Below are 11,452 nucleotides of genomic sequence, written 5' to 3'. Positions count from 1 at the left end.
ACGACGTCACTTTTGCAAGTGATGTAACTGGTGGCGACGTTAAAAGTCAGGGATTTCAACATCACTTTTTAAATAATGTCCACAAGTGATGTTACTTCCATTGTCACCAAGTTCGGCGTACGTTTAAAACCCGAGATATTGGCAAGGCGTCTGGTTCCAGTTTAAAACCCGAGATTTTGAAAATCTCCCGTTTAATTTTTTTTTTTTTTTTTTTTTTTTTTTCTAAAAGAAAACACGAAGAAGAAAAAGGGATTTTGGAGTTTACCTTTTTGAAGAGTGGGCGTTAGATTGACTTATTGAGACAGTTTTATTTTGTTTTAGACTATTAATAATTAATTATAAATTTTAAAGTTATTAACTTATTTGTAGAACTTGATTATGCCATTATGGTTGGTAATTAGTAGTATCTTATTTAGAGTTGTGTTTTGGTACTGAATCTAAAACTTCTAGTATTTGGATGAGTAATGATAATTTGATACTTTCATGTATTTGAATTTTCATTCATTTGTATTATTTTTATTTTTATTTTATGTGTCAATTCTTTTTTCCACTCTTATAAAAAAAATCAAATTCTTTATCTATTATATTCTTTATCATCGGTTTTTACCGTTTCTTTTACGTATTATATGTTTTAAACCCGTTTTACCGTTTTAAACCCGTTTTTTATGCCCCACGTTTTTTTACGCTTTTTTTTCCGTTTTTTTTTTTTTCCTGAAACGTTCCGTTTAAAACACGAACTAAGTTTTTTTCAAATACACCGTTTTAAACCCGTACCGTACTTGGTGACAATGGTTATTTCACATCACTTTTTAATTGATGTCCACAAGTGATGTTATAACTTTGCATCACTTTTTAATCGATGTCCACAAGTGATGTTAAAACGTTGCATCACTTTTTAATCAATGTCCACAAGTGATGTTATAACGTTTAACATCACTTTGTAAGTGAAATCAATAAGGTCAATTAACATCACTTAAGAAGTGATGTTTCATTCAAATTCCAAATTACTTGTAAAGTGATGTGAAATAACTCTATAAATCACTTTAAAAGTGATATCCCATTTATCAAAATAATAAAAAAATAAATAAAATTGCCAATGTCATCCCAATATAATACCATTTTCCTGGTCATTTATCATCAAATAAAGATTTTATCATCAAATAAAGATGAAACGTATCTTAAAATCACATTCATCACACAAATATCATCTCCAATTAAAAATATTACACTATATACAAAAAATTGTAACGAGCCAACATAAACCAACAAAATCTAATTTGTAGTACCGAAATGAGTCGAAGAGAACCACAATCACCCAACTAAGAACCTATCACAGCCTGGCTTGATGCAATCAATTTAATCCAAGAACCTATCACAGCCTAACAAATCAATCTGTTTTCTTTTTTTCTGCAGTATGAAACATTGTACAAGAAAATCAATGCAGACTTGTACTCATGCAAGAATAGTTTGACAATGTCTGGATCTTCAAGAGAAGCAAGATAGGCTATACAAGAACAAAACCAGGCAGTCAGATAATGTACTTGATAGCATAACAAGTTTTCTTACATCCATCTTACACAAACAAACCCTTGGAGACTCACCAAGAGAAATATTCTTCAAAGCACGTCTGGAGATATTAGCATGGTCAAAGATGTAAAGCTCAATACTCCTATTATTTTCAACCTAGAACATGTGATGCGTTAAATGAAACGAGGAAGACCAAATGAATAGAGAATAAGAACAATCAAAGCAAATACTATTTTGATTTAACAAATATTTATATTTGAAGATGTCATACTGTGCTAAGAAATTCAGCTTTTATTTCTGAAGCGAGAAGTTTTCTGATGAAGGAGCTGACATCATGAACAACATCGGGATCTGCAACCTCCATCATATCCATGATCTCCCCATCTCTAGGAAGAATAAGCACCTTTGTGATGAATTCCTAAAAATTATCAAGTAGTAGTTAGAACTAATGAGTAACATTATTTGGTTCTGACATCTACACTATATGATAGCCGGGTCTTCCGGAATACCCTCCCAATATCGAGTAGGCAATTTAAGATCTCCTTATTTACTTAATTTAGAAACATTTCCCTCACTAAATTTAGAATAAGTCCCACTTTTATTAATATATCATTGTTTTCCGGGAGACTTTGTCTCATTAGCTGCTTACTTGTTCCCATAAATGATGCATCTAGGTTTCTTCCGACGCAAACTTATTCTAGCTTGTAAGACTAACAATGATGTACTTTGTATTGATAAGAAATCAATATGGATCTACCTACATTTGAATGTATCATAAAGGCCTTCGAGCATTAACCCTTGAAAACAAAGTACTGCAAATAGAAAGAAGCAACATATCCCTAGTGAACCAACAAGAAAAAGATAGAGGAGCTCTGCTAGGCTACTGAATTTGCAGAGACATACTCAATTGAGTGAAACATTTATTAAATGGAACAAAAAGTGTTTGTTGGCAAAGAAAAGAAAGAACCTTATAAATGAGACTGCAGAAGACAGATGCCATAACATCTTATAAATAATAGATGTAGTGCATCCTGATATGATGCAACAGACGACTAGCTGCAAGAGAGGGCGAACCAGTGCTGTCGCGTCGAACAGTCCTGCACGTCCAGCTTGGCTATATGTCAAAGGTAGTAATACATAAATTATATTTTAGGCAAAAAGAGGAGAGTGCAAGGAAAAATATCAGATCCATAGTCTGCCTGTATATGACAAGAATTTATAACTTGGAAGAAGGTTTTAATCAATGGAATGAGGAAAATATGGACATGAACAAACAATGTCGACACTCCATTGTTATGTTCCAAGGTTAAAATAGGATATTAAAAATACAACTTTTTGCTAAATTATAATTCAGTAGCAAAGAAACTGATGAGCATCAAAAAGATACTCTGGTAAGGGAGCATGCTTAAAGAATATAAGGAGTACAGTAAGAATGTTGCAAATATGGAACTGAAAGGGCAGTTTACCTCAAGTGATGGAACTGATTTCGACTACATACATGATACACCATAGAAAATATGTTATAAGAAACAAAAACCTTTTTCGACCACGCTGACTACGTTTTTTTTTTCAACTAACTATTTTATATCTTTGCAAACAGTTTCAACGTGGTTTGGAAGATCAAATGACTGGTATCCATTTCAAACAAGATTCATGCCATTGTGGAGCTATGCAGGATTGAGCATAATTGAGAGATTGTCAATGTGAGAAGTAAACTATATTATTAATAATTGATGAGCCTTTCTCTTCTTTTGATGAATGCTAATTATATGCTTATAAGTTTTTTTTTCAATCATATTCTTAATATTTCTCACTCAATCAAAGGGGGGAAACACACACACACAGGGCAACTAGGTGAAATTCAGTAAGGGATCCTGAATCCCAAGAAATGAATGTAAGAGACACAATCCATCTAAAGTCAATAATAAATTTGAAAAGAAATGAGTACCTGTCTTTCAAGAGCTATTCTTTGGTTGTGAGAGCTCCAAATAACAGTACAGAGATTAAATATAAAGCAGTTGTCGTAAGAGAAGTAGCCAGGGTTCCAGCTGGTATCGAACGTTCAATATCTTTCAACGAGGGCGAGCGATTTGAACCAGCCATAATTCCAATAACAGCAGGGGAAAAAAGACTCACCAATGCACTGGAATGGTGAACAATTTTATTAGAAAACTTAGAAGTCATCTAGAATAGGAGGTTAGTTTGCTTCTGAGAGAATCCAGCAAGATTCAACAGTTGCACAAAAACATATATGGAATGAACATTTATAAAAACTCAGTGGCCACTTGGAACAAGATTATAAAGTAACAGAAAGGTAGTTTTTCCCTGGATTGAACTTGGGTAGAAGATCTATTTCTCTTCGAGATAAACGAGTGAAAAAAATGAAAAGAAGAAAGAAAAAAAATGTTTGACACCCAGGTTTATGAGTTGATTCCCTTGGTTGTACGTATAATGAATTTATGAATCTGAAGAAACAAGTAAAATCAGCCATCACAAAATCAACTTTACCACTAAATACCCACTTCAATACTAGATACTACATGGTAATGTCAATGTGTGTAGACATAAAAAGCATATCCAAAAGTGTGAAGAAGGAAGCTCTGAATCTATCAAACAATAGTGGCACTAATTAAAGGGAGCCCATAAGATCCCAAATAAGTCACATATTCACCATAACAAAACAGAATAGGTATACCTACACGAAAACCATTAAGCATTTGTGTTGCTTACTTAAAATTCCAGTCAATTGATCCATCAGGATCAGGTACCCCTGCATTGTTGGTGTGTTGAAATTCTGAACTCAAATTGTCTGTAAATGTCGTTGAGCTCAACCCCGTGATTCCAGCTGTGCAAAGATTGGAACCATTTATCAGTAAATTCTAGTGCATAAACTAAAAGAAAAGATAACTTGAGCAATAATAACTTATTCAAAAAAAAAAGGTGGACAAGCAATAATCAATAAAATGATAAAAGGCATATTTCGTGTATCACATACCTTTATTGCACCATTAGTAGCAATAGCACTTAACGATAATGTAGTCAAGAAAGTGCACAAGCTACAAAAGGAGACTAACAATAATGAGTCAGTATGCTAGCCATACCAACTATCCTGAAAAAGGAAGAGGGTAGTATTTTTCCATTAACACTACTAGAGAGTACGTTTAAAAAATGAAAAAAACAACAACAAAGAAAAGCAAAAAGATCATTATCTAAAGATTTAACCTCGGTTGTTTGTTCTCCTCACCATTCTTGCCTTGATCCCTTCTGAATGACGTCAGCCACAAGAGTTCTCACTTTACAACCCTTTATATTGTATGTCATACCACCTATTTTGTTCTACTTCTTCAAATCATTTTTAATACCTTATCCAAGGTTAAATTCCTTTCCCGTCATTGTCTCTTTCATAGCATACATACTAATCTTTCTTCAAACAGGTGAATCATTCGACATGATTAGTTGTATCATATCCACAAGAAGGTTCCTATACAATGATCAGAATCCTAACTGACCATATATTACAACCCTTAACATTCTTTCTTAATTTCTGAAAATAGAATTGGACACACCAACTGATCTACTAACTTATACATGCAAAGTCTACCATTATGAACTAATACGGATAATAATTAATAGCATAGGGTAGATGTTATTTACCAAGAAAATCGGATAAAATAGATGATTCCCATTATATTTTGCAAGCATGGTACAAATAGACCCATCAAAGTCCCCAATTTAATTCCAGTTGGCTGCAAGATAAATCATATTTCATCCATAAAAAACACATGGAAAAGATTTTAAAGTCAGCAAAAGTGCAAAACTACAATATATTTTATATTTTGCCTGGTAATCCCTAATTACATCAAGGTACCTCTTGGGTAATGCCTTCCCACCTAAACATAAGATTGAATTCTGACATAATTTCTCATCGATAAACAATTAGAACTGACCTTCTTTACTTGAAGAACTACAATGTCAACTGGATGGGCATTTGGTTTAAGTGACTCAAGCAACCCTTCATGGTACACAGACATGAGAGGAATGTCCTTTCCATTGGAGTCGAGGAGACCAACTGCCAAAGGTATGAACATGGGTACTTTCACTTGCTGGCCAGGGGTTGGAGGAACCTCTTGACTGGAAAAAGATAAATCATAAACATAATTGAAACTACAAACATTCCTACTGTATATAACGACATTATGTGTACCTAAATCTCAAGGAATAAGTGTTGGCTTCGGGACAAAAAGATGATGTAACCTTCACAATAGGCGTGCCCGCTTGAGAGTACCTATAATTTATGATTACATTACAAAACCAAAAGCACCAACAATAATGTTAACAAGTAGAGACTGAACATAACAAGAAGGGGCACAGACATACCATAATAAAAAATTCTGGAAGTTCGCATCATTTGAATCCTGTATGGAAGTAAAAAAATCTTCATAAGTAGCAGCCTATCCATCATGCCTCTTAAAGTAGAGATCCATTCCCTGGAACACATAGAGTGTACGTCATCACTCCATAAAAAATAGTTAGTACAATAACATCATTCGGAAGTAGCACAGAATCCACATTTGTGTAAATGTACATATAGCTATAATGCGACAAGATAAACATTTCAGGTTAAGGAAAATCCATGTTCATACTTTTCGAAAACCTTGACTCCCAAGCAAAGTTTTGTACATCCTGACAACTTCAGCTCCCTATTAAGCACAAATACAAATGAAGAATCAAATAATGCAAACTGTAATTATCAAACTAATTCCTAAAAATTATCAAGTACATTGTGTGAGTTCGGTTTCTTCTAAAATACTTAGCTCAAATCAATACACTAAACTAAAAGCTATGATCTTCTCTTTTAAGAAAGCTAATGGTGGCGTAGTGACGCGACTGTTATTCAGTCAATGATACAAGAAGGAAAACTCACCATAGATTATCGGAGGAAGAGTTCCCAGAGTTAGGCTTTCAAACTCAATAGATTGTATTTGGTACTTTCCAATGTAATCTGCAAATATTGGTTCTACCGTGCTCTTTCTCATACCACATATAGCCCATGCAACAAGATTGAACAACAAGTAATAAGAGAGGAAGAATAACCAACCAAAACAACATGTAATCCATATCTCAGTTTCCAGTACAAGGCATGAGGTACAATTGTGCATATACTTATTAATTGATTATCTGAACTTAAAAGCACCTTATCGAGGTAGGGCCACATATCAGATAGAAACTTATTCAACCAGTCCACCTAAAAAGATCACAAAAAGGAAATCAGTCACTGTGTGGAAAGAAAAGACCGTAAGTCCAAAATATCAGTAAGTGCATAACAAGAAATGAAAAAATCTCCATTAACTTCAATATTCACTCTATCATAATCCGGATTTTTTATCCATTGAGGAATCTCATCCAAAAGATTGTGCAAGGCATTTGAATCCAATTCATGAAGTGGTTTGATGATGAGGTCCCGCCATGTAGGTTTCAAGTGAATATTAATCATACTAAAAGATTCACCAGAAGAACATTTGCAGACTAACTAGGGAACCGTACCATTCTTAAGTCTTAACTAAATAACATACTTCTAGAGGGAACACATATATTGATTGAGGTTTTAGGTGATGCAATAGGGCGAGGACAATATACATGGCTGGGTTCAAGAATTTATCGTATGTCGTCGCATTTCAGAAGATGGTATATTTATCTAGTTTGAAATATTCTTCCAATTACCACGAACAAGACAGTCATAAGCGAGAGAGCGCCTATAGACCCCTACAAGACCAGCCTTTTCTCATACTGCATAGCTAATAGTGCGGCAATAAAAAATGTCTTGTCCCCGATTTCATAAACAAAAATCAATGTGAATGCTACAGTAAAACTTGACTTTGCAATTGCTTCTAAGATTGCTGAAGGACTCCCTTTTGCAAAAGCAATAGCGACAGAGACAGGTGAGAGGCATGGAAACTTATGGGCGAGAACTAGTAAGATTGAGATCTTTATTAAAGAAATATATGAGAATCACTCTGAAAACAACCAATACCATCTAATTTTCAATCGGTAGAAAAGCAAAACCAACCTTTTTTAATCAAGAATATTCTAAAGTAAGACTGAGAGGAAACCAAAATCAAAGTAAATAGATCGAGAGTGACCTTACCTAATTCATTAGTGATGTCACACCGCAAATTGGAGAAGATGACAAGAGGAACCCAAAATGTTTTCAGAAGTTGGAGGCTAGATTGAAATAGGAGATGGATGAAGAGGATAACTAGTTTTCTCCGTTTGTTTTTGGTTGGGCTATTTTTGGTGCAAGAAAAGAGTCCAGATGTTTTTTATTTTCTAATTTTTGTTTAAGGGTGGTTAGTTTAGCAAACCAATCGCGCACCCTATTTCATTTCTATTTTTCACGATATTTTTCTAACTAATTAACTTAATTAAAATTAAAAGGAGCTATATTAATAATAACACTTATGGAAATCAAATTATAAGTGATTTCAAAAACTTGGCAAAGTCACTTTTAAAGTGATGTTGAATACATAGATATTACATCACTTTATAAGTGACACGCTGAGTGGCAACACCTTTAAAGTGATGTTGAATACATAGATATTATATCACTTTATAAGTGACACAGAGTGACATAAAAAAGTGTTACTACATCACTATCACGACATCACTTATTAAAATGATGTTGTATAACTCTACTATATCAGCTTTTGAAATAAGTGATGTTAAAAAAAAATTGTGATAAAAAGTGATGTCATAGCTTTCATATGAAATCATTTCATTGAAAGTGATGTAAAATTAGTGATGCCATATGTCATATTTGTTGTAGTGTCAACTCATGTTCATCCACAAAAATCAATCAAAAAAACATTTTTCCTAATTTTTTATTGTTTTTTCTTTTTATTCCTAACTATTACAAACAAACTCCACTGGTTTATCCTATTTTATTACAAAATCCTGGTCTGGTTTTCAACTATCCATCAAAGAACAACTAAATTGGCAAACGACTGGACACGCGTGTGTGGAGGTGCCTGCGCGGTCGCCCATCCAGTTATGGTGAACTTCTATCGGTTTTTTTCTCCAGCTTCAGCTCCTCTCCAGCTTGTTGATCTCGAACCCTGATATGAAAAAAAAGTAAGTCAATAATGAAAAAACAGCGAAATAAAACAATGAAAAAAAAAATAGAAATGGAAAGGTGAGAATGTTGCTTCCTCCTTAGATGCTCAACCAATCACTCTTGCTCCTTCAATCCATGATGGCAGCGCCATTTGAAGTAGACTAGTTTAGAATATCTCAAAGTTTGTTTTTGATGTGGTTCATCCTAGATTGTTTAGAGTTTGAATGATAGGAGTTTGAAGGAAGAAGGTAGACTCTTAGTTTAGATCTAGTTTAGTTTATGAATGAAAAATATTGAAACTCAAGTTGTTTAAGATAGAAATGATTCAAAACAATGAAAGAAAGTATTAAAATGAAGATTGAAATAAAGAACAACAAAATAAAGAAGATTGATTGATTGAAAATGTAAAAACAAGAACAAGATTGAATTGAAAAACAAGAAAGTAAATGACTTAATTGAAAAACTAGACAAGAAAATAAATCCTACATGATACTAGATTAAGTCTAGGTGCTTTCCCTCTCCCTAACTTTTAGATTATATACCTGAACTTTTGCCTTTTACTGATTTCCCCTTCTCCATTATAATTGAGACACCTCACACTTCACACTTCACTTTTTGCTTTTGCTTTTTTATTTCTTCTTGATCAAGATAGGTTTTTGGAGAAGGCCAACTTTTGAGTTAAGGACATCCATCTTTGGTTTTCAGAGTTGAGGACTTGAATTTCAGCTCCTTGGTTCTGAGTCCTTAACCTTTAACCTTTGACCTTTGACCTTTGACCTTTGACTTTGACTTTTTGAACACTTTTTCATGGCAGCTTTGGATCTTCATAATAAGCGTAATTAATGCTCTTTTTTGTGCTAAGACGCAACTTTCATGATAAATGGTCTGAATTTCGTTGTAACCTGAAAAATACAATAAAAGTTATGAGTTATCTTTTCATTAAGCGTAAGAAAGACTGTAATGCAGTAATATAAGGATAATAAAACGCACATTTGGGAGCTGATCAGGTACCTAAGCGCTGTATGGTCTATATAGACGATGATCGTGGAACCAACCAAGTAGGGATGAAACTTTTCTAATGCATAGATAACAGCTAGAAATTCCTTTTCAGTAATATTGTAATTACGTTGAGTATCATTTAATGTTTTATTAACATAAAAAAATGATGGTGGACTTATCATCTAACTTCTGTCCTAGCACAACACCAATGACGTAATCACTAGCATCACATATAAGTTCGAATGGCTTAGACCAATTTGGTGGTTGTATTATAGGTGCAGAGGTTAAGGCGGCTTTCAAAGTCTCAAAAGCTTGTTTACAATCATGATTGAAATAAAAAACGGTATCTTTTAGCAGCAATTTAGTTAACGGCCTAGATATTTTTGAAAAATCTTTTATGAAACATCTATAAAAACCTGCATGGCCTAAAAAGGCTCTAATGTCACAGACAGTTCGTGGTATAGGCAGAGACGTTGTCTTATCTAATTTAGCATTGTCTACTTCTATTCCATCTTTAGATATAATATAACCTAATACTATACCTCTTGTACCATAAAATGACATTTTTACTAATTTAAGACTAGGTTCTTTTCCTGACACCGTTTCAAACCCTTAGAGAGGTTTGACAGACAATCTTCAAAGAAATGACCATGAATGGAAAATTCATCCATGAACACTTCCATGAATTTCTCCACCATGTTGCTAAAAATATAAAGCATACAATGCTGGAAGGTACCAGGTGCATTACAAAGGCCAAATGGCATTCTTACGTACCAAAGGGACATGTGAATGTAGTCTTCTCTTGGTCATCAGGGTTAATAACAATTTGAAAATAGGCAGAGTAGCCATCTAAAAAATAGTAGTAAGCATGGTCGGCTAGATGTTCTAGCATTTGGTGTATAAAGGATAAAGAAAAGTGATCCTTACGTGTCATGACATTTAGCTTCCTATAATCAATACAAATCCGCCACTTTATAGGAACTCGGGTCGAAATTAACTCACCATCTGCATTACGAATGACTGTAATACCCGACTTCTTAGGGACAACATGAACTGGGCTCACTCATTCACTATCGGAGATGGGGTATATATTGCAAGCATCGAGTAATTTCAAAACTTCTGCCCTAACTACCTCTTTCATGGCAGGGTTCAAACGATTTGTGGTTCGCGGGAGGTTTTCGTATTATCCTCCAAATGTATGTGATGTTGGCATACACTAGGGTCAATCCCTTTTATGTCATTTAGGGACCAACCAATTGTAGAACGATGTTCACGAATTACCCTAATTAAACTTGCCTCTTCAGTAGTAGATAACTGAGATGATATGATAATCGGATAAGTGCCATCCGGATCAAGATGAATGTACTTTAACTCAGTATTTTTTTTTGCACGCAAATAAGGAATTTTATTAGAAAGAAGAGAAAATGAGGTACATCCCTTTACACCGAAGTTACTCAAACCTATAATAAGTCCTAAAAGGACTTTCTATACTGGTTACAAAGTCAGGCCTACTCAAACCCCATGAAATGGTTCCTAAAGGCATTGAAGAGCCCTTCTTGGCTGCTGAGTCAGCTCCAAAATTACCCTCTCTCCAGATATGTGAGACTTTTTGCTCTTGTAAGTTCCTGGTTGCATGCTTCCAACGGGCTCTAAGTGACCATGGTATGTCATTCCCTGAGAATGTTGTGACCGCCGCCTGTGAGTCCGCCTCTATCCATATTCTATTCCAGTTCATATCTTTAGCTTTCTCTGCTGCGTAGACAATAGCTGTGCACTCAGCTTGAAAAGAGGTAACTTCACCGAGCCTAACTGCTA

At 34.3% G+C, this 11,452-nt stretch overlaps 1 long non-coding RNA gene across 1 annotated transcript; it reads right to left on the bottom strand.

The window, feature by feature from the left end:
* Positions 1-1,106: 1,106 nt before the first annotated feature.
* Positions 1,107-1,808, bottom strand: LOC147493330 (uncharacterized). The gene is made up of 2 exons (XR_015197350.1): positions 1,602-1,808; positions 1,107-1,504 (listed from the first exon to the last, which is right to left on the bottom strand). It is a non-coding gene; the product is annotated as an uncharacterized LOC147493330 (long non-coding RNA).
* Between the last annotated feature and the right edge of the window lie 9,644 nt (positions 1,809-11,452).

The sequence above is a fragment of the Coptis chinensis genome, chromosome 6 (assembly GCF_015680905.1).
Source record: "Coptis chinensis isolate HL-2020 chromosome 6, ASM1568090v1, whole genome shotgun sequence".
In the NCBI taxonomy this organism is placed as follows: domain Eukaryota; kingdom Viridiplantae; phylum Streptophyta; class Magnoliopsida; order Ranunculales; family Ranunculaceae; genus Coptis; species Coptis chinensis.
The sequence above is the reverse complement of the archived record's forward strand: the minus strand, read 5'-3'. Positions and strand labels throughout refer to the sequence as shown.